The 24,603-nt window shown below is 35.5% G+C and overlaps 1 protein-coding gene across 5 annotated transcripts in view; it reads left to right on the top strand.

The window, feature by feature from the left end:
* The window catches only part of C20H4orf33 (chromosome 20 C4orf33 homolog), a 301,568-nt gene that overhangs the window by 67,472 nt on the left and 209,493 nt on the right, over positions 1 to 24,603 (top strand). For 4 of the 5 annotated variants that reach the window (XR_013358783.1, XR_013358782.1, XR_013358785.1 and 1 more), the window contains exons 8-9: positions 2,357 to 2,457; positions 3,647 to 3,719. The gene's annotated coding sequence lies outside the window, so the exon portion shown is untranslated. Of the gene's footprint in view, positions 1 to 2,356; positions 2,458 to 3,646; positions 3,720 to 5,220; positions 11,026 to 24,603 lie in introns of those variants that run through there. The other variant, XR_013358781.1, reaches the window with a different exon arrangement.

Here is a 24,603-nt window from a genome sequence, read left to right as displayed (position 1 = left end):
AAACCCTCAACATGATACATTTTAAAATTGTTCCAATTCTTTTTCTATGCAAAAGTAGCTCAGAGTTAGACATGATTTGAGAATATGAACAATAATGCCATTGAATATATGGAGTTTTAAACTTTTGTGCAGATAAATTTCTTTTGCTTTTATGATGGGATAGTTTTCTAAATGGCTGTTTAAACCTATAGCTTTTAGTGCTTACAGTAATTTATTCTTGGCGCTAAATTTTGCTTTCTTTCCTTCAGTCAGAATAACTTTGGTTAATTTCCTTTATATAATGAGAAAGGAATAATTGAGAAGGCATGAGTGTATCTAGCACTAGGACATTCAAGAAGTATTATGCTGCAGAGAGGGAATAAAGAGTTCCATTGTTACTGAATTGAGTTCAATTCTTTAAAATCCTTTTCTCTTCAGACGTTTCAAAAGAATCATTTGAAATAAAGACTATAACTTTGAAAATGAAAGCTTACCAGTGCAGTTAGGGGAAGCTGGGATAGAAAAATAAATTTTAGAAAGACTTCAAAATTTCTTAGAGTATTTTTGTTCTTCTATACATCCTCCAAAGTGATTCTTCTTAAACATAAACCTTGTCAGTAAATTCTGTGCTTAAAACCCTACAATAGTTCCACGTAGTTTCATCATAAACTTTGATGTTGGGCAGCCTGGGTGGCTCAGCGGTTTAGCGCCGCCTTTAGCCCAGGGCGTGATTCTGGAGACCCGGGATGGAGTCCCACATCGGGCTCCCGGTGCATGGAGCCTGCTTCTCCCTCTGCCTGTGTCTCTGCCTCTCTCTCTCTCTCTCTCTCTCTGTGTCTCTCATGAATAAATACATAAAATATTAAAAAAAAATAAACTTTGATGTTAACTCCTGAGATCTGCATCCACTTCTACTAGCATGACTTCTCTGACTATATCACCTCCCCCCTCTACCCTGCCACGATTTTCCACCATGTACAGCATGCTGTTTATACCTGCTCTCACATCTCTCTTCAGCTTTCAACATACCCTCTGCTTTCGTTCATGCTATTTTTTCCACTTACAATACACTGGTTTCCTTTCCTCTTCTGTTCCTACACATCTTTAACTGTAACTTCTGTCAAGTTTTTGAGATGCTCCCCAGTCTTCCAGTTCCCCGCCATTAGAACCAGAGCCTCCTGCTCTGTGTTCCCAAACTTCTATTAAAGCACTTTTCACAATTTTCTCTTATATTGTTATAGTTCTCTTTTCTGCTAGATTGTGAATCACCTGAGGGCAAGGGAAATGACTTGCTTTTGTGGTTTTAACATGTAGCACCGAAAAGGCAGATGGTGGTTTCACAAGAAATGTTTCTTTCATTGATTAACACTTAATAAACATTTAATATATACCTCGGTAAAAACAATATTCTAATAGATTTGGGGGAATACATAGAAGTCAGCATCTAGCATGGAATGTGAACAGTAAATGCTGACCAACTGATGTCATTATTTTCAGCTTTGGAAAAACTTGAAGTTGAAGTAGGCAAAATAAACACTCCAAATAAGCTATTCAAGATAGTTATATTCAGCCTATGTATTTTCTCCTGTGAAGGTCAAGTCCCAGGAGCATTTTCTGACTATTACAAAGTTACATTTATCTCCATGTTTCTGTTACTTTTCTGTGTAATCTAATCTGGTTCTAAATCTATGTTTCCTTGAACTATTCATTAATTTGTAGATGTACATTTTATTTTTCATTCTGATTGTAAAAATTATATGTACTTTTAGGACAGAGATTACATCTTCAATTTCTTTAAATTTTCTCTAGGACCTACTGAGAAGCTGTACACATAATATGCCCTCAAAAATTATTTGTGGAGGGATGCCTGGGTGGCTCAGCAGTTGAGCATCTGCCTTTGGCTCAGGGCATAATCCCGGTGTCCTGGGATCGAGTCCCACATTGCACTCCCTGCATGGAGCCTGCTTCTCCCTCCGCCTGTGTCTCTGCCGTTCTCTCTCTCTCTCTGTGTCTCTCATGATAAATAAAAAAAATCTTCTAAAAAAATTATTTGTGGGATGAATAAAAGCAAATTCACATTGTTAAACATTATAAATACTACATAAATAAATGTTCCGTGTGTATTAAGTCACAAAAAGCAATTCCTCAAATTACTTTTTGTCCAAATTTTGATATGAATGAATACCATACAAAAAGATTTAAGTACAATTAATAGAATTCCTTAAAATGTAATAAGGTGTTGATTGCCTTAAGGATATTAATAAAAAAAGGTTATTTAAGTTTAATTTTATCAAGACCTGGGGAGCAAGAAACACATTGTTTTCTTTACTTATATCATGGTATTTGCTCTTTTGTCTCTTTTCTGATGGTAATACAGAGTTACTACATGGGACAACTTACTCTCAAGTTTAAACTTAGGATTCAAGGCTTACTGATCGAAGTGAATGCTTTCTTTGACAGTTCTCCATCACCACCACGGTAAGCAGATCAGCCTCTTGATGGGCTCTGGATATATGAAGGTGAAAAATTTTCTATTTTGTTGATGGCAAATAGCATTCAACACTTGAAATAGACTAATTATCTATATTTATTACTTGGCCTAATGTTTTCACAAGTTTTGCTACTTATGAGTATTTCATAATTTTCTTAAGTACCTATGAGATATAGACTTCAAAAATCTGAATTCCAAGTCACACAATTTTTTGACCCCAGCTTTTAAAAATTATATATATATTTTATTTTATTTATTTAATTATTTAATTATTTATTTATTTATTTATTTATTTATTTATTTATTTATTTATTTAAGTTCAGTTTGCCAACACCCAGTGCTCATCCCGTCAGGTGCCCTCCTCAGTGCTCATCCCCCAGTCACCCCATCTCCCCGGCCACCTCCCCTTCCCCCAGCTTAACTATGACACTGAATTTTCAGATACTCAGGTTAAATAGCATGAGGTATTTGAAAACTCTGAGATGAGTAATAGATCTTATAAGAGAGCTTTGCCATATATAATAATATGTGTTCTATGTTTCCCTCAGCTTTGGTACCACCCTGGTGGTGATGTGACTGGTGGTCATAAGACACTGCTTTATTATTTTTAAGAAGATTAGTAGCTCCATTTTGCTTGTAAGGTTAAGCTCCAAATTGTTAGACTGCTATTCAAAATCTTTAATTAGTTGCTCTCAAACCATATTCAATCACTGTCTTCCAGAAACTTCTACCTCAACCAAGCAGGTCTGTCATTTTAACTTAAATGATTTGAATATTTGAACACATAGAATTTTCTTTTCTTTCTGCCTACCCTAATTCTCCCTTTTCAACCCAACTAAAATGTTACATACTCTGTGAAGCCTTCTAGGATAATCCAGGTCATGGTGATCACTCTGTCTCTTGATCTCCCATAATATATATTAACTATGCCACTCATTTAGAAATTTATTATGTCCTGCTTTGTGACCTTTTTGCATTGCTATATTGAATTTTCTCTTATAATTTACACTGCTATTTAAACTCTTAGGTACTATCATATTTCCCTTATTATATTTAAAACTCATTAAAGGCAGGAATATATATTTTCTGTCCTTTAAGTGGATTTATTATAAAGCTAATAAAGCTTATGCTTTGGGGCCCCTTGCATGGTCTAATTTTATATTTCTTTTTTTTCAGGCAAGGTCCTCCCAAATTATGTAAGCTTCTACTCCACAAACCCTCTGGATCCAACCCTGAATGGGGATGATAGGTAACAGTTCATATTCATTGTGTGCTTATGGTGAGGCACTGTTTTGCTATAGTATTTATGTTTAGCTACAGATAAAAAGAACACCCAACCTCCATCCCACCCAAACTGCAATATAATTAATTACATCAATTTTCCAGCTTATAATAATAACAAATAAAGAAACCTAGCAGAAGCAGGCACACACAAAACAAAATATAGGATCTTTATGAAGAGCTTCCTTTGGCCCCTCTAAGTCCTGATAGAGACATGGTCTCAGCAGGGCTCAGTCATAAAGCTGAATAATTTGTTATGTCATAGTTTTTTATGGTTAGGATTAATGTTATCATTCAAAAAAAATCGTATGCTAGCAATAATGCATCCTTAACCAGAAATATTTGGAGATATCGGAATTCTCCTGATTCTCAAGTCATTCTCAGCATGAGAGGGTCATAGACTTATGTGGGTGGGGTGGGGGAATGGGGACACCTCACGGGATGCTCCAAACAGAATCTTTGTCCCCAGTTTGACAGCATTTTGGCAAGTACTTGACAAATATTTTTCCATTTAATCCTCATAGCAATCCTGTGTAATAGGTATGTTTACTATCATCATTTTACAAATGAGGAAGCAGAGGCTCAGAGAAGTTCATTATCCTGCCTAAGATCACATAATACCTAAGTAATGGAGTTGGTACTTAAAGTCAGGTCTGATTTTAGAACTTGAATTTTAAAAATTTCTTACTAAAGTGATCACAGTAGATAGATTTGTTTGTATTATCTTTTTAAAAAATTCTTTTTGAAATCCTCTATTTACTTATATCCTTCAGGTCTAATCATTGATACTAGTTTTGAAAAATATGCTGAGGGGGTCAGGGAAAGATTCCAGTGACAAAAGTTTGGAAAGCACTGCAAACTCTATTTGTCCCTTGGAGAGTCATTATGGATATTAGCATATTAGTAACTCCAAAATCCTTCAAAAGAGAAATCTGTTGTATATTATAACCCAAAACATTGCAAACATATTTTTCCACTGTACTTTTTTTTACATAGCAGCAATATCAATATCAATAACAATGGCAATTACCACTTACTGAGTATTTACTATCTTCCAGACACTATTCTAAACATTTTATGCATTAGTTCTATGATCCAGATACCATTTTTATCTTTGTTTCATAGATTAGGGAACTGAAGCATATGGCAGTTAAAAAATTTGCTCACAATTACATAAGCAGAGTAGGCATAATGTGAACTCACCTACTGTTCTAAGCTGTCTCCCACATTTAATATTTGCTATCTATAAAAATTCTGTGGAATTAATGTTTCAGTGAAATCACTCTGGGAAACAATTGGAACAGAATATACATAATTTACATATGTATGTAAATTTGGAGTTACATATTTTGTATGGACACCAGGTAAATTGCTTTAATATTTAATATTCACAAGGTCATGAGAATGTTACATTGAATTTTCTAAAAATAGTTTGCAGTATATTGAATATAAAACTTTCATTTTTTTAGGTTCTGGATTTTCCTTCTTCAGAATGTGACTATTTACAAATGTTTACTTTCTTGATGCTTTCTGGATTAAATTTCTCAATTGATGATTGTTTTTTATCTGCAATTGTTGAATCGTTTTTGTTTGTTTTCTGCAAAAAGCTTTATGGTTTCTATTTGATCCCCAGTTTGGGAGAGGGCCTCAGAGTGGTTAAAAAGCTACCTAGTAGCTGCAGGGAGAGGCTCAAGCAGAAGTCCCGACAGGAGGGGGATACCAGAGAGGTCCCTCAAGGGCCACTGGGTTCCGGAGGCTCCACACCTACTTGAGGGTGAACTTTTCTAGGAGATACTGGCCCAGCCCAGCCTGGAGACCAGCCAGCCTGGGAGGTCATTTAAGTCGTTGCCATTTTCTTTTTTATTTTCTTTTTTATTTTTATTTATGATAGTCACACACACACACACAGAGAGAGAGAGAGAGAGAGAGAGAGAGAGAGAGAGAGGCAGAGACATAGGCAGAGGGAGAAGTAGGCTCCATGCACTGGGAGCCCGACGTGGGATTCGATCCCGGGTCTCCAGGATCGCGCCCTGGGCCAAAGGCAGCCGCCAAACCGCTGCGCCACCCAGGGATCCCTGTTGCCATTTTCTTGATGAGCTTCCCCTCTTCATCAAGGAGGTGGTTCTTCAGGAACTCATAGAAATGCAGTTCTGGAATGATGGACACGCAGGTACAAAACAGCCTGGTTCAGGGTCTTCCCTAGACCACGGCAGCTTCCGTGGCATTCAGGGTTTTACTTCATTCATCTTGGAACAGCTTCTGCATATCTTAGAAGAGGGCATGGCTGCTGAGCTGATTTGCATCAAGAGGCATTGGTGCCCTTAACCTTCTGAGCCAAATCCAGCTAAGTATCTGAGAAGCTGCCCATGCCCTCCAGAGCCACATTGTCATGCTCAAAATAGAAGCCTAGAGAGAAATAGGTGTAGGAGGCTTGAGGACTGTGTTGATCAGACATTTGACTAGCCTCCACCCTGGTGGAATAATTCTTATTAACGTGGGAGCTCATGGTTGATTGGCAATAAAGAGCTAAACTCAAAATATGCTGTTGGCTTATTGCCAGAGGCAGAGGTTGACTGAGAAGATAATTCCAAAAGTTGCTACTGGAAAAGAAGTTGGAGGGTGATCTGAGGCTGGACGAAGGGTCATCCCTGGGTCTGTTTGGCAAATGCTGTTGAAGCAAGAGACAGGTCCATGGGACTGCTAGGTACAGTGCCTTGAAATGTTACTTTGTTTTGTTTTTATAAAGCAAGAGGGAATAGTACCTTGAGATGGAACTCTGCTGGTAAAAATCTCTTAATGCATACTAAAGCTGCTTGCTGCTTTAGGGTGGCTTTCCAAATAGTTTTAAAAAATCATTAAACTCTCAAACATTCTCTTTGGTTTGCAAAATATGAATAAGTCTTACCCATATTTATTATTGTAGACATCATACAATGTTAGAAGCATTAAAGTGACTATGCAATTCCTCTGAAATGCAAAATCACACAGGTGACAGAAATTATGGTATTTCCTAAGGCTGACCCATTTCCTGATTTAAATTCATAGGACTGGTTATTTCATGAAACTAGCCTCAAAGATCTGAATCCTATAAAGAGATCCTAGGTAGTCGTGATACCCAGTGTCTTTTAGAATATTATTAGAATATTAATTCAACTTCACTAAATAAGTTCTATACCTCCCCCATATTTTATAAAATTTAAGTCAATAAGCAAAGTTTAGAAGACAATTTCCTGGTGAGATGAATTCTGAGCTCTAAAGCCTTTGTTTTAAACTTTAAAATTGTAAAATTTAAAGCAATCAATTCAGTTGTGTCTAGGGTATCACTTGTTTCTATGCAAAGTCCGTACAGGGGTATATAGATTCTTCATGCCTTAATTGTGCAGGACAAACAATATTGTTATCTGTAAACATGTTCAGTCAAGAAGTATGGGTTAGAGATACATTACATGGCTATAGCCTTAAAGAAAAAAAATTCTTTATTTAGTTATTTTGGATAGTTAAATACAATTTTACCATGCTGACAAAGCACTTAACCACATTTAGTCTATTTGAATCGCTTCACATTCTTCCTGTTGAAAATGCTATACTGGACTTTTCCATATGACAGCCAGTCATCTAAGGATGTTCTTCACCTCCTCAAATTAATCTCATCCACAGATTTCTTTAACTTTCTATACAGTTTTTCTTTAAAATGCTTATTTATGCTGTGCTTTTCTTCCAAGGCTTGTTTTGTGATTTTTTAGATGCAACAAATTAGCAAATTCTGTTTGATGTAGCTGAGTCATGAACCTATAATTTTTCTGAAAAGATCACATGTTTTGTGTATTTTTCTCCTTTGATGATAAAAGTAAGTGATATACATTGTAAAATACTTTTTTTTTTTTTATAATTTACAAGACTCAGAGTGCCATTACAGTACATGCCTGGGTCTCTGCATATTTGAGCATGTTACAGTACATACCTACCTGGTCCTTTGCATATTTCAGCATGCGATCTCTAGAATCACAGTGCAACATTAAAAAAAATTATCATATTGTAAAAAAAAACAAGCAAAAGCAATCAGTATTAGATTCTTTTAGCCTCTAGTCTCAGTCAGAAAATTTGCTTTCCACTGCATTCCTCTTCCTTAGAGGAAAAAGGCTAAGCAGCAGAGGGAACCACCATGCTATTCTTGGATTTGGCACTACTACCATTGATAAAATGCTTCATCAGTTTTGAAATGTACCCTAAACTTTTGTGCATCTATCAAGAAATTCTGATCCTCATTTCTTTCATTGAAGCAAACTGTAAGGTGATAAAATGAGCCAACCCAATGAAACATTTTTTTTCAATGAGGCATTTTAAAACATCACATTGTTTTTTTTTTTTCATCACATTGTTTTAGATGATAAGAACAACCATAATGACTAACGCTAATGCAATGCTTAATTTCAGCTCGAATGGCATTCTAAGCACTGTTCACATTTCAAATCCTGTCACCACACCATAATCCATTTTACTGGTGAGGAAACATATGTCTTTTGGATAACCTGACCAAGTTCTCACAGCTCCTATATGGAAGAGTCTAAATTTGAATCCAGGCAGTCTGGTTTCAGAGTCCATGCTCTTTAATTCCTGTGCTATCCTCCCTCTGTTAATAACTTAATAATAATTATATTAACTTGAATTGCTGGTATAATTTCTTAAAAGTGAAAAAAAAGTAAATCAGTTCTTCATTTTTATTACTTGTGTGAGCATTCACATCTCAAAGAGAAAAATTTCAATGAGTAAAACCCAAATGTTTTGCAGTTTTAATCCTATAAATGGATAAAAAATTAAAAATATGAAACAAAAAAATAGTGCCCAAAGTGAGAAATCTTGAATATTCATAAGACTTGAAATATTTTGACTTATAAACTTACACTCTACCTCTATATATTTTGTAATTAAATTAAATTGAAAGGCTTCTATATTCATCAGAATTCTTTTATTTGTAAGTGGAAGAAGTAAAACTCTAGGAGCAGAAAGAGAATTGTTGGCTCAGGAATTTAAGAAGATGAAGACTAGCTGGCCTTCTTCAATCCAAAGATTAGAGTGATGGCAACACATATTTTTCTCTTTCTCTTTTCTCTTCTCACACCCCCATGTCTGACTCTCCCCTATTCATCTCTACATCTCTTCCATATTTCTGTATATCTGCCTTAATTCTTTCCTCCTATGGAGACGGGCTTCTTTTATGAGGTGGTGGTGAGGGAGATGACTCAGGAAGTTGAAAATGTGCAGTAATCCTAATTTAGCCACTATAAAGGAAACAGATTTCTTCTTCCCACTCAGTATGTAAAGACGCTATGATCCTGTAATTGGCAGCCCTGCCTAAGTCACACAGAGAAGGGTAAGGAGCACTTTTTCAAAGGCTACAAGGCTTTTGAACAAAAGGGAGAAGGAAAATGTGATAGAGACAAGTGACTGGTATCCATTGTATCTCCACATCTCCAGTACAGTCATTATATAATTCTTAGATGTAAATCTTGGTGGGTTATTTAAGTTCTTTATGTTTTTTTTTTTTAATTCTTTTCCATCTGCAACCCTGGCTTTTGGCAGATTTTCTGGGATATTGAATGGAAAAACAAATGTGCATAAGCCATTTTGCTGTACTCCAAGAACTACTAAAATATGTTGTTAGGAGATAAGATTGGAATTATTAATATTTTAATTTCTTCTGTTAAAAGCATTTGTCTTGCGTAGCCCTGAGATTAATAAGAAAATCAAGAGTTTATCATTTTGGGTTTTTCAAGTCCTTCTGTGTTAAGACACTCTGAGTATCTAACAGGTATGTTTAATTAACTCACTACATTTGTTGCCAATTTAAAGATTTCTTATTTAGATTATATAGAGAAGTAGGCATTTTACTGTAAGTAGTTTTTTAAAAAGTATTTTAATTAATTAACATATAGTATTATATTAGTTTTAAATGTACAATATAGTGATTCAATAGTTCCATACAACACCCAGTGCTCAATATAGCAAGTGCACTTCTTAATCCCCGTCACCTACTTAACCCATCCCTCCACCCACTTCCTCTCTGGTGACCACTTTGTTTTGTATAACTAAAAGTCTGTTTCTTAGTTTGCTTCTTTCTCTCTCTCTTTTACCTTTTGCTCATTTGTTTTGTTTCTTAAATTCCACATATAAATTTCTTAAAATTCCTGGGTGGCTCAGTTGGTTGAGCATCCAGCTCTTGATGTCAGTTCAGGTCATGATCTCAGGGTCATGAGATCGAGTCCTGCATCAGGCCCACACATTCAGCGCAGAGTCTGCTTGAGGTTCTGTCTTTCCCTGACATTCTCTTCCCCCTGCTTACACTCTCTCACCATCTTTGTTTCTCAAATAAATAAATACATAAGTAAAAAACCTTTAAATTCCATATATCAATAAAATCATAGGGTATTTGTCTTTCTTGGACTTATTTGTCTTTCTTCGACTTTAGCATTTATTGTTTAGCTCCAACGATGTTGTTGCACATTTGCAAGAGCTCATTCTTTTTTAGGGATGAGTAATATTCTCTCTCTATATGTAGATAGATAGATAGATAGATATCTATATAATCACTTCTTCTTTGTTCATCAATCAGTGGACATGTGGGCTGCTCTATAATTTGGCTATTGTAAATAATGCTGCTGTAAACATAGGGGTGTATGTATCCCTTTGAATTAGCGTTTTTGTATTCGTTGGGTAAATATCCAGTAGTGCAATTGCTGGGTCATGTAGGGTAGTTCTATTTTTAACTATTGGAGGAATCTCTACTGTTTTCCACAGTGGCTGCACAGGTTTGCATTCCCACCAGCAGTGCAAGAGGATTCCTTTTTCTCTATATCCTTGCAAACACTTGTTTTTTATGTTGTTGATTTTTACTATAAGTGCTTTTTGCCTGCATAACAGACCTTGTCTTTCTAAGCATCCTGGAAGGAAGTAACTTATCTTGGATATGTTAAAATTCATTCTTATTTTAATTTTTAAAAATATGTATTTATTTGCTGGGGGGCAATGCAGGGGGAAGGGAAGAGGGAGAAGGAAAAGGAGAGAACCTCAAGCCAACTCCTCTCTGAGCGTGGAGCCCAATGCAGGGCTCAGTCTCATGACCCTGAGATCAAGACTTGAACCAAGACCAAAAGTTGGACATTCAACGAACTGAGCCACTCAGGCACCTCTTTATTTAATCTTAGTATAGCATTCTTCCATGTAGTTTCTAATTTTTGAAATTAATGCCTGTAATAAAAAAATGAAATCATTTTAAATATGTGTTGATTACTGATTCATTTATTTAAAGCACTTTTTTTTTGGTGTGCTTAGTATGTTCCAGGCACTCTTTTAGGCAGTAGACACATAGTAATGAAAAAAAAAATTAGGCAAAAAATCCTTTTTTCATGGAACTTTTATCCAGTGAATTATAGTACATAGATTATAATATGAATGGTTATGTTATTGACATTATCTTATAGATAAAATGTGATTAACTTATAAATAACATTTATTAAGGATTTATCATATGCTAGGGAATGCTAATCTCATTACATATATTATGTTATTCTGTTTTCACCTTGGAAGGAAGCATTGTTATTTTGCCCATTTTTACAGGTGAGGAAACTGCAGTATAAGAAACAGGTATACTAAGTGGCAGAGCAGGGATTCAAACCCAGATTCATTCAACCTAGAAGCCTGTGCTCTTAGCCACAGGACCATATCATTCCCAGTGCCCAGAGCATTGGCAGGTATAGAATAGAACCTCAATAAACAATCATTGAATGAAAGTATTTCTGAGGCCCACTTATAACAATAGCATTGTGTTAGGCAGTAGAAACAGTGCCAAGAAAAGCATGATATAGTAATTTATGTTATTTGCTTTAATTAGACATTAATAAATTGGAAGGAGCCATTAACTAAGATGTTTGTAAAGTGACAGAACCCAGGAGAGATATAAGTATGGCAAAAGTCAACAGACATCATGTTATAAATTAGAATAGTAAGTTACTCTGTGATTGTAACATGAATCAATCAAGCAGTCTAAAAGTGCTACCATAAATGATAAATGAAAGGCATGTTCAATTCCAGTAAAATTAATCTTAAGACCATGAGAAACAATTTTATAACAATACTCTGAATCTGGAGTTTGCTTTCTAGATTTTCAAATATATTTGTTTGAAATGTATTGTGATTATTTTTTTGCTTTCTTAGAAAGAGAAGGACATGTACCAGGAAACTTGGTATTGCATAAAAATGATAAAGCAATTTCTTTCTAGTTACTCAGATGTATTTCCCAATAATCTATCTTGGTGATAAATTAAAATTGTCTTTTCTTTATTCCTTATTCTTTGCCCCATTCTATCCTGCTCCCCATTTTCTCATCCTCCTCCCAACTTTCCTTTTCCTACCTGATGTAGAATTGCAGAATATTAGGCTGGAAGAAACTTTAATGCCCATCTATTCAAATCTTTAAATCAATTCAGAAATTCTTCCTTCCATTTTGTTGGTAGAGGATCCTATCCAACTTTTGAAAGTCAGATCTAGGGGGTAGATCTGGGTACCTGTGTGGCTTGGTCAGTTAAGCATCTGACTCTTGCTTTTGGCTCAAGTTGTGCTCTCAGGGTTCTGGGATCTGGTCTCACATCAAGCTCTGCACTTAGCACAGAATCTGCTTGAGATTCTTTCTCCCTCCCCCTCTGCTCCTCCTCCTGCTTGCATACTCTCTTTCTTTCATAAATAAATAAATAAATAAATAAATAAATAAATAAATAAATAAAATCTTAAAAATGGAAAGAAAAGCAGATCTAGTGTTGGAAGTGCAGTAGCTTCTAAAGTGCTATTGTTAGAAAGTGATTTTCTGTATTTAATTGAAAATCACTTCTACATATTGGTAGATGTTGTTCCTGTATTTGCCTTTTAGATTAACAAAAAACAAATTTTATTTTTCATCTATGTGATAAGTTTGACCAAAACCTGGCAAAAGGGCCATATCTAGCTGCAAGGGAAGCTAGGAAATGTCCCCTTGAGCTAGGCAGTCACAGGTTAGGTAAAACCAGTGATATCTGTTATTAAAAGGTAGCAGGGATAAATAGATACTGATGGACAATCATCAGTAGTACTGCATGTAGAAAATAGGAAAACAAGTAAAATAAAATCCTGTTTGCGTTATGTGATGGTCAATCAGGTGTGGCCGCAAGAGGAGATTCAGGAGAAGCTCAGGAAAACAGTTTATTATATGCATAGGTCCTTAAAACAGGAGGCATGACATGACATGAAGGATCACACGGTAAACACTAGCATGGGTCAGGAGGCAGAAGGAAAAAGAGCTATGGGAGCACCTAGGCCACTGCTTTATGGAATTTTTGAGAGAAAAGCAAGGCAGGACAGGAAAGTTAGGATTGGTTAGTCTGAATACTTTTGGTGAGCTCTAATGTCAAAAAATGGTCCCTAGTTGCCTGGTACCTGGCCCTGGGATGATTAAGGCAGAGGAATATTTCTTCCTGAGTTGTATGGCCAGGTAGAGGAGAAATGGCTTTGCATTGGTTAGTGTGCACATATAAAAGATGTGCTCCTAGCTGGGCCATTTGCTATCTCTAAGAATTGGGTAGCCCAGGGAGAGGCAATTTCTCTCCAAACAGAAATGCTTTTTTTTTAAAGATGTTGAAATGTCATAGTATGTAGAAAATAAAATATGTCAATGGTATACATCACTGCAAGAAATTTAAATTTTTAAGTCAAACAGAGTTGAGTGAAATTATTTTTTGCTCATTATTACAAATGAACTAAGCATGTTAATAATTACATTTAAAGAAATAAAATTAAAAAAAATACATGGAAACAAATGAAAATGAAACATGACAGTTCAGACCTTTGGGATGCAGCAAAGATGGTCCTAAGTGGGAAGTATATAGCAATACTGGCCTTTCTTAAGAAACAAAAAAAGTCTCATATACACAACTTAACCTTATACCTAAAGGAGCTAGAAAAAGAACAGAAAACAAAGCCTAAATCCAGCAGGAGAAGAGAAATAAAAAGATTAGAGCAGAAATTAATGGCATAGAATTCAAAAGAGCAGTAGAACAGATCAACAAAACTAGGAGCTGGTTCTTTGAAAGAATTAATAAGACAGATAACCCCCTAGCCAGACCTATCAAAAAGAAATGAGAAAGGACTCAAATCAATAAAATCATGAATTAAAGAGATCACAACCAACACCAAAGAAATGCAAAGAATTATAAAAGAATATTTTGAGCAATTATATGCCAAAAACATAGGAAATCTGGAAGAAATGGATAAGTTCCTAGAAACATAAACAACCAAAACTTAAACAGGAAGAAATAGAAATCTGAACAGACCCAAAACCAGCAAAGAAATTGGATCAGTAATCAAAAACCTCCCAACAAACAAGAGTCCAGGGCCAGATGGCTTCCCAGGGGAGTTCTACCAAACATTTAAAGAAAATATAATACCTATTCTTCTGAAGCTTTTTCAATAAATATAAATAGAAGGAAAACTTCCAAAGTCTTTCTATGAGGCCAGCATTACTTTGATCCCAAAATCAGACAGAGACCTCACCAAACAGGGGAATTACAGACCATTTTCTTCATGAAAATGGTTGCAAAAATTCTCACCAAGATACTAGCTAGTAGGATCCAACAGTACATTAGAAAGGATTATTCACCAAAACTAAGTGGGATTTATTCCTGGGCTGCAAGGGTGGCTCAACATTCACAAATTAATCAAAGTGATACATCACATTAATAAAAGACAAGAACCATATGATCCTCTCAATAGAGGCAGAAAAAACATTTGACAAAATACAACATTCTTTCTTGATAAAAACTCTCTGCCAAGTAGGGATAGAAGGATCATACCTCAAAACCATAAAATCCATAGAAGAAAAACCCACAGTGAATATCATCCTCAAAGGGGAAAAACTGAGCCTTCCCTCTAAGGTCAGGAACACGACAGGGATGTCCACTCTCACCACTGTTGTTCAACGTACTGGAAGTCACAGCCTAAGCAATTAGACAACAAAAAGAAATAAAAGACATCCAAACTGGCAAAGAAGCAGTCAACTCTCACCCTTCACAGATGACATGATTCTCTATGTAGAAAACCCAAAATACTCCACCAAAAAATTGCTAGAACTGATACAGAAATTCAGCAAAGTCACAGGATATAAAATCAATGCACAGAAGTCAGTTGCATTTCTATACACTAACAATGAGGCAAAAGAAATAAATTAAGGAATTGATCTCATTTACAATTGCACCAGAAACCATAAGGTGCTTAGGAATAAGCCTAACTAAAGAGACAAAAGATCTGTGCTCTGTAAACTATAGAACACTTACAAAAGAAATTGAGGAAGACACAAAGAAATGGAAACACATCCATGCTCATGGATCAGAAGAATGAATATTGTTGAAATGTCAATACTATCCAAAGCAGTCTATTCAATGCAATCCCTATCAAAATATCAATAGCATTTTTCATAGAGCTGGAACAAACAACCCTAAAATTTGTATGGAGCTAGAACAGACCCCAAATAACAAAATAAATGTTGAAAAAGAAAGCCAAAGCCAGAACATCACAGTTCTGGACTTTAAGCTGTATTACCAAGCTTAATCATCAAGACAGTATGGTCCTGGCACAAAACCAGACATATAGATCAATGGAACACAATAGAGAACTCAGAAAAAGATTCTCAACTCTATGGCCAACTAATCTGTGATAAAGCAGGAAAGAATATCCAATAGAAAAAAGAGGCAGTTACTTTTACAAATAGTGTTGGGGAAATTGGATAGCCACATGCAGAAGAATGACACTAGGCCATTTTCTTAAACCATACATAAAATTAAAAAAAAAAAGGATGAAAGGATTGAATTTAGGTTGAAAAACTTAAATGTGAGACAGGAATCCATCAATATCTTAGAGAAGGACACAGGCAGCAACTTCTTTGAACTCATATGCAGCAACTTCTTGTTAGACACATCTTCAAAGGCAAGGGGAACAAAAGCAAAAATGAACTATTGGGGCTTCATCAAGATAAAAAGCTTTTGCACAGCAAAGGAAACAGTTAACAAAACTAAAAGGAAACCTACAGAATGGGAGAAGATATTTGCAAATGACATATCAGATAAAGGGCTAGTATCCAAGATCTATAAAGAACTTACCAAGGTCAACATCCTAAAAACAAAAAGTCTATTTAAGAAATGGACAGAAAACATGAATAGACATTTCTGCAAAGACGGTATCCAAATGGTTAATAAACACATGAAAAAAATACTCAACATCAATTGGCATCAGGAAAATACAAATCAAAACCACAATGAGATGCCACCTCACATGAGCCAGAATGGCTAAAATGAACAACTCAGGAAAGAATAGATGTTGGCGACAATGTGGAGAAAGCAGACTCCTCTCACATTGTTGGTGGGAATGAAAACTGCTATAGCCATTCAAAACTATTTTGAGGTTCCTCATAAAGTTAAAAATAGAGCAATTGCACTGTCAACCAATGTTTATAGAGCAATTTCCACAATAGCCAAAATATAGAAAGAGCCCAGATGTTCGTCAACAGATGAATGGATAAAGAAAATGTGGCATATATACACAATGGAATATTACTCGGCCATTCAAAAGAATGAAATCTTGCCATTTGCAAAGGTGTGGATGGAGCTAGAGGGTATCATGCTAAGCAAAATAAGTCACTCAGAGAAAGAGAAATATCGTATTATTTCACTCATGTGGAATTTAAGAAACAAAACAGATGAAATAGGGGAAGGGAAGGAAAAATAAGACAAAAACAGAAAGGGAGATAAACCACAAGAAACTCTTAATTATGGGAAACAAACTAAGGGTCGCTGGAGGGAAAGTGGGTGGGAGGATGGGGTAACTGGGTGATGGGCATCAAGGAGTGCACTTGATGGAATGAGCACCAGGTGTTTTTTTTTTTTTTAAGATTTTATTTATTTATTAGAGACAGATAGAGAGAGAGAAAGAGAGAGAGAGAGAGAGAGGGAGAAGCAGGCTCCATGCAGGGAGCTTGATGCGGGACTGAATCCCGGGTCTCCAGGATCACGCCCTGGGCTGAAGGAGGTGCTAAACCACTATGCCATCAGGGCTGCCTGAGCACCAGCTGTTATATGCAACTGATGAATCACTAAATTCTACCTCTGAAACCAATAATATACTATATGTTAATTGCATTGAATTTAAATTAAAAATATTTTGAAAAGAAATAAAAATTTAAAATTCTCTAATTTAATTAGCTTGTTACTAACTTTGAACACTACTAATTTAATTATAATTTTTAATTAAAAAAATTATGACTGAGAATCTGAATTCTTTTGCTGGGGGGAAGGGGAATCTGAATTTTTAAGAAATACTTTCAAGATGTTCATTCCTTAACATTTTTGATGAGGCAAGTTTAGTTTCTGATCTTGTACATGTGACATTAGGCAAGTATGTGCTTAATGCAGACTTTGGTTGAAATGCACACATCTCTCGTGTGAGTGGCAGTAAATTGACTGGATTGCACAGGTTGTACCTTTTGATCTCTATTTTGTGAGTGGAATACTTTAGGGTATCATGTACAGTGTTTTGAATATTATTAACATGGATCTAAACAGCAGGTCTTGAAATTGATATTCTTTTATATGACAATTAACTTCTCCTGTTAATAGAAATAGAGCTGGGAATTTATGGGAAACATTTATGGGAAATGTTTCGTTTTTTAATAGTAGGTTTTTACAGGTTGAAGAAATTTGCATAATCTATACAAGTGAAAAAAAACAATTTTCTTCCTTTTAACTCTGTAAATGCAAGTACTCTCTGTCCACCATCACTTGTTCATAGCATCAATCAGTTAACTAGCCTACAGTTTTCTGAGAGTGAGCTACTGGAAAATCATGAATAAGATTGGAGAAAAATGAAAAGTGGATGACATTTTAATTTGAAAATGCCTAAATTACTGGCCTAATTTCAACTTTATCGTTATAATTCTCTTTTTGTTCACCGAGGCGTAGACAGCACCTAGTTCTACTGCTTTCCAGTAGTGATGTCTTTGTAGTGAGTACTATAGATTTTTACTCAATCAAATCAATCTTTGTTTCAAAATGACTGTGTTTTTAAAGGCAGGTTTAAACTTTTTTAGAAATTTGAATATTTATATACTTGGTGTTTAAGCTTTATTTCCTTCTCTTAAATTATGGGGAAAGGAGCAAAATAAGAAAGTTCAAGTGTTTGAGTAGGGCTGATATGCCTGAGGCTATTTTTTTTTTTTTTTTAATGAATCACTGGTTTGGATGGTTTATGGGTAGCTTTTTAATAAGACTTGTTTACACGTGTCCTTGCACATTGGATTTAATGATAATAACCGCTCTTCTGGGGTTAGACTTTCTACTCAGCTCCCTAAAAAGAGCAGCAGAGAATAGTCTTAGTTGGAAAATCTTATATAAACTGAGGACACTTTCAACAGTAAAGAAGTAGAATTTATTCTGTTAAAGTGAAATATTTCCAAACAACTGAAAAGTACAGAAAATAATAACACCCACTACCTAGATTAAACATTTGCCACCTAGACTTGAATATTGAAAAGATATTGAAAAGTAAATTGTTATAGACAGACCTAGTGTCCATCTCTTATGCCTTTCCCTTCCCTCACTCCTTTCCTCTTCTTACCTTTCCCAGTTTTTTCAATTTTCACTAATCTAAAGTTGGTCTATTTTATTTGTTTGTTTGTTTATTTATTTATTTATTTATTTATTTATTTATTTATTATTGGTGTTCAATTTGCCAACATATAGAATAACACCCTGTGCTCATCCCATCAAGTGCCCCCCTCAATGCCCATCACCCAGTCAACCCACCCCCCGCCCACCTCCCTTTCCACCACCCCTAGTTCGTTTCCCAGAGTTAGGAGTCTTTCATGTTCTGTCTCCCTTTCTGATATTTCCCACTCACTTTTTCTCCTTTCTCCTTTATTCCCTTTCACTATTTTTTATATTCCCCAAATGAATGAGACCATATGATGTTTGTGCTTCTCCAATTACTTATTTCACTCAGCATAATACCCTCCAGTTCCATCCACATCAAAGCAAATGGTGGGTACTTCTCGTTTCTAATGGCTGAGTAATATTCCATTGTATACATAGACCACAGCTTCTCTATCCATTCATCTTTCGATGGACATGGAGGCCCCTTCCACAGTTTGGCTATTGTGGACATTGCTGCTATAAACATCGGGGTGCAGGTGTCCTGGCATTTCACTGTATCTGTATCTTTGGGGTAAATACCCAGTAGTGCAATTGCTGGGCAGATCTATTTTTAACTCTTTGAGGAACCTCCACACAGTTTTCCAGAGTGGCTGAACCAGCTCACATTTCTACCAACAGTGTAAGAGGGTTCCCCTTTCTCCACATCCTCTCCAACATTTGTTGTTTCCTGCTTTGTTGATTTTCCCCATTCTCACTGGTGTGAGGTGGTATCTCATTGTGGTTTTGATTTGTATTTCCCTGATGGCCAGTGATGCGGAGCATTTTCTCATGTGCTTGTTGGCCATGTCTATGTCTTCCTCTGTGAGATTTCTGTTCGTGTCTTTTGCCCATTTCATGATTGGATTGTTTGTTTCTTTGGTGTTGAGTTTCATAAGTTCTTTATAGATCTTGGAAACTAGCCCTTTATCTGATACGTCATTTGCAAATATCTTCTCCCATTCTGTAGGTTGTCTTTGAGTTTTGTTGACTGTATCCTTTGCTGTGCAAAAGCTTCTTATCTTGATAAGTCCCAATAGTTCATTTTGCTTTTGTTCCCCTTGCCTTCATGGATGTATCTTGCAAGAATTTACTGTGGCCAAGTTCAAAAAAGGGTGTTGCCTGTGTTCTTCTCTAGGATTTTGATGGAATCTTGTCTCACATTTAGATCTTTCATCCATTTTGAATTTATCTTGGTGTATGGTGCAAGAGAGTGGTCTAGTTTCATTCTTCTGCATGTGGATGTCCAATTTTCCCAGCACCATTTATTGAAGAGACTGTCTTTTTTCCAGTGGATGGTCTTTCCTCCTTTGTCGAATATTAGTTGACCATAAAGTTGAGGGTCCACTTCTGGATTCTCTATTCTGTTCCATTGATCTATGTGATACTGTTTTGAGCCAGTACCACACCGTCTTGATGACCACAGCTTTGTAGTACAACCTGAAATCTGGCATTGTGATGCCCCCAGCTATGGTTTTCTTTTTTAATATTCCCCTGGCTATTCGGGGTCTTTTCTGATTCCACACAAATCTTAAAATAATTTGTTCTAACTCTGAAGAAAGTCCATGATATTTTGATAGGGATTGCATTAAACGTGTACATTGCCCTGGGTAACATTGACATTTTCACAATATTAATTCTGCCAATCCATGAGCATGGAATATTTTTCCATCTCTTTGTGTCTTCCTCAATTTCTTTCAGAAGTGTTCTATAGTTTTGAGGGTATAGATCCTTTACATTTTTGGTTAGGTTTATTCCTAGGTATCTTATGCTTTTGGGTGCAATTGTAAATGGGATTGACTCCTTAATTTCTCTTTCTTCATTCTCATTGTTAGTGTATAGAAATGCCACTGACTTCTGGGCATTGATTTTGTATCCTGCCACACTGCCACATTGCTGTAGCAGTTCTAGGAATCTTGAGGTGGAGTCTTTTGGGTTTTCTATGTATAGAATCATGTCATCTGCAAAAAGGGAGAGTTTGATGTCCTCTTTGCCAATTTGAATGCCTTTTATTTCTTTTTGTTGCCTGATTGCTGAGGCTAGGACTTCTAGTACTATATTGAATAGCCGTGGTGAGAGTGGACATCCCTGTTGTGTTCCTGATCTTAGGGGAAAGGCTACCAGCGTTTCCCCATCGAGAATGATAATTGCTGTGGTCTTTTTGTAGATGGCTTTTAATATGCTGAGGAATGTTCTCTCTATCCCTACAAAATCTGAAGAGTTTTGATCAGGAGTGGATGCTGTATTTTGTCAAATGCTTTCTCTGAATCTATTGAGAAGATCATATGGTTCTTGTTTTTTCTCTTGCTGATATCTTCAATCACATTGATTGTTTTATGAATGTTGTACCAGCCTTGCTTCCCGGGGATAAATCCCAATAATCTTCTTAATGTATTGTTGGATCCTATTTGCTAGTATCTTTTTTGTTTGTTTGTTTGTTTGTTTTGTTTTCTATTGGTTAGTATCTTGTTGAGAAGTTTTGCATCCATGTTCATCAGGGATATTGGTCTGTAATTCTCCTTTTTGGTGGGGTCTTTGTCTGGTTTTGGAATTAAGGTGATGCTGGCCCCATAGAACAAGTTTGGAAGTATTCCATCTCTTTCTATCTTTCAGAACAGCCTCAGTAGGATAGGTATGGTTTCTTCTTTAAACATTTGATAGAATTCCCCTGGGAAGCCATCTGGCCCTGGGCTTTTGTGTCTTGGGAGGTGTTTGATGACTGCTTCAATTTCCTCCCTGGTTATTGGCCTCTTCAGGTTTTCTATTTCTTCCTGTTCCAGTTGTGGTAGTTTGTGGTTTTCCAGAAATGCATCCATTTCTTCTAGATTGCCTAATTTATTGGCGTATAGCTGCTCATAATATGTTTTTAAAATCGTTTGTATTTCCTTGTGTTGGTAGTGATCTTTCCTTTCTCATTCATTATTTTATTAATTTGAGTCTTTTCTCTCTCCTTTTTAATAAGGCTGGCTAATGGTTTATCCATTTATTAATTCTTTCAAAGAACCAACTCCTGTTTTTTTTGATCTGTTCCACAGTTCTTCTGGTCTCTGTTTCATTGAGTTCTGCTCGAATCTTTATTAACTCTCTTCTTCTGCTGAGTATTGGATCTATTTGCTGTTTTTTCTCCAGCTCCTTTAGGTGCAATGTTAGCTTTTGTATTTGAGTTCTTTCCAGTTTTTGGATGGATGCTTGTATTGCGATGTATTTCCCCCTCAGGACTGCTTTTCTGTATCCCAAAGATTTTGAATGGGTATCTTCATTCTCATTAGTTTCCATGAATCCTTTTAATTCTTCTCTAATTTCCTGGTTGACCCTTTCATCTTTTAGCAGGATGGTCCTTAACCTCCACATGTTTGAAATCCTTCCAAACTTCTTCTTGTGATTTAGTTCTAATTTCAAAGCATTATGGTCTGAAAATACACAGGGGACAATCCCAATCTTTTGGTATCATTTAGGACCTGATTTGTGACCCAGTATGTGGTCTATTCTGGAGAAAGTTCCATGTGCACTTGAGAAGAATGTGTATTCAGTTGCATTTGGATGTAAAGTTCTGTAAATATCTGTGAAATCCATATGGTCCAGTATATCATTTAAAGCTCTTGTTTCTTTGGAGATGTTTTGCTCTCATGACCTGTCAATTGTAGAAAGCGCTACATTGAAGTCACCAAGTATAAGTGTATTATTTTTGAAGTATGTCTTAACTTTGGTTATTAATTGTTATGCTTAGCAGCTTCCACATTCAGGGCATATATATTGATGATTGTTAAGTCCTCTTGTTGGATAGATCCTTTAAGTATGGTCTATATCATTTCAATATATTTTCTTTATTTTTAAATGTGTGTATCCATAAAACTGTTATATTTAAAAAGTTTATTAAGTGGTATATTCTTTTTAATAAATTGGGAAGGTCTATTAACTAAGATGTTTTTGTGAATAGCACAAACCAGTGCAGATACACACACAAGGGGCAAAAGCCAAATATTTTGCAAAGTCATGTTTTGCAATGGTTCACACATTTTTTGTGTGTGTTTACTCTATTTATTTATTTATTTATTTATTTATTTATTTATGAGCGAGAGAGAGGGTGCACTCTTCTAGGGGAGGAGCAGAGGAGAGGGAGAAGCAGACTCTTACTGTGTTGAGCCTGACACAGGGCTCGTTCTCAAGATCCTGAGATCTTGACCTGTGCTGAAATCAACAGTCAGACACAATTGACTGAGGCACCCAGGCACCCCTGTATTCACTCATTTTGATTGCTGCATTTTATTCTAATACATAACATTTCTATGTTACTCAACTGGTGGGAAATTGTTCCCATAGACTTAAAAAATAATTTTATTATTAAAAAAAATTATTTGTAAAATGCACATGGTTTAAAACTCAACTGAAGGGATTATAGGACTAATCACAGTATTCCTTTGCCCTGTTATTCTTCACTTCAGCTTTATTCCCTTATTAACTGCTTTCAGGAGTTTTAGCTCCCTTGTGGGCTGTGTTTTGGTGGTTCTTTTTAATCATTAAGACACAACAGTATGATGCATCTCTTTTTTATAATAAGAAATGCATTAAGATATAAGCTTTCTCTTGTCAAGGATATCTCAAAGAGTGTGTGACAAAAATGCCAAGATTAGAGGTTTGGATATATGTTGGCTAGTTCTCCTTTGTGTGTTTCATGACTATAGACTACAACCCTAACTTGTGTCAGCTTTTCATATGTGTAGTCTATGGATTTCAAGCTTTTCAGAAAATAGGGAAGCAAGGAAAGAACCAGATGCCTATTATAAAGCTGCTGACAGTAGTAGAAATATAGGATAGGAGCTGAAATAATGATCTGTCCATAAGAATCATAACAAATTCTTGGGAAATTCTTTTCCAGCTCTAACAACAAAATTCTCAGCAAGGACCTCCAGTAGGAACATCATTGGAATATACAAAGAGTTGCATATTCTATCAGGAAGGCTGTTTTACTTTTTTTTGTTGTTGTTGTTATTTGAGTTTTGGAACAATGGGAGATAATAAAGAGGTGACTCAAGATCTATTGACTATTTTGTTTAAGAAAAAGTTATAGAATATTTCTTTTTGAATTGGAGGGCATTTGCATTATTGATATTACATTGTAAAATATTTCCAAGACTATTATTTCAAACTGGTAGTAAGTAGGAAAATTTAGAAGGACTATGTATGGACAATAAAAAAAATAAGTGGGAAGATAATTTTTTCCAATGGTAAAAGAATAATTTATTATCTGGCATTTGTTTTCCTCTGAATTGTGCCAGCCTAAACTGAAACTTTATGCCTATTGATTAGTAACTCCCCATTTAGCATTCCTCTAGCCCCTGGCAAACACCATCCCATTCTGATTCTATGAATTTGACTGATTTACATATCTTATATAAGTGGAATCATACAGTATTTGTCTTTCTGTGATTGGCTTATTATTTTACTTAGGATAATGTCTTCAAGATTCATGCATGTTGTATATTGCAGAATTTCCTTCTCTTTAAAAATCTGAGTAATGTTCCATTGTATGCATATGCCATATTTTCTTTATTCATTCATGAAGGGTAATAAGAGAAGTAGCAAGACATACTAAAGATTGACTTGTCTATTGAAAATCATAAATCACTAATAGAAATTTCTGTGATGTTAGAAAATGTTCTATATATGCTCTACCTAAAACAGGAGCCATTAGCTACATGTGGCTTTTGAGTGTTTGAAATGTGGCTATTGCAACTGGGAAGATAAATTTTAATTATTATTTCATTTTGGTTAATTTAAATTTAAGTTTAAGTTGCCAGATATGACTAATGGCTACAATATTGGACAGTGAAGTTCTAGAGAAAGTATCACATATAGGCATGGCATTTTCTTCGAAATATAATTGTGTTCAATTTTTAATGGGTCCAAGAAGATACAAATAAAACTAGCATTTCAACTGTGAAAGTAGAAAGGAAAGTTATAAAAGGAATGTAATAAAGAACCAATATATATGCATCATTTGAGAACTACTTAATAGAAGACATGCTGCTGGTTTAATGTCATTAAATTAAATATATATGTATATAATATAAAAGTAAAAAAATATATTCATACTAA

Source organism: Canis aureus, chromosome 20 (genome assembly GCF_053574225.1).
Source record: "Canis aureus isolate CA01 chromosome 20, VMU_Caureus_v.1.0, whole genome shotgun sequence".
NCBI classification, from domain to species: domain Eukaryota; kingdom Metazoa; phylum Chordata; class Mammalia; order Carnivora; family Canidae; genus Canis; species Canis aureus.
This window is presented reverse-complemented; position numbering and strand designations above follow the sequence as displayed.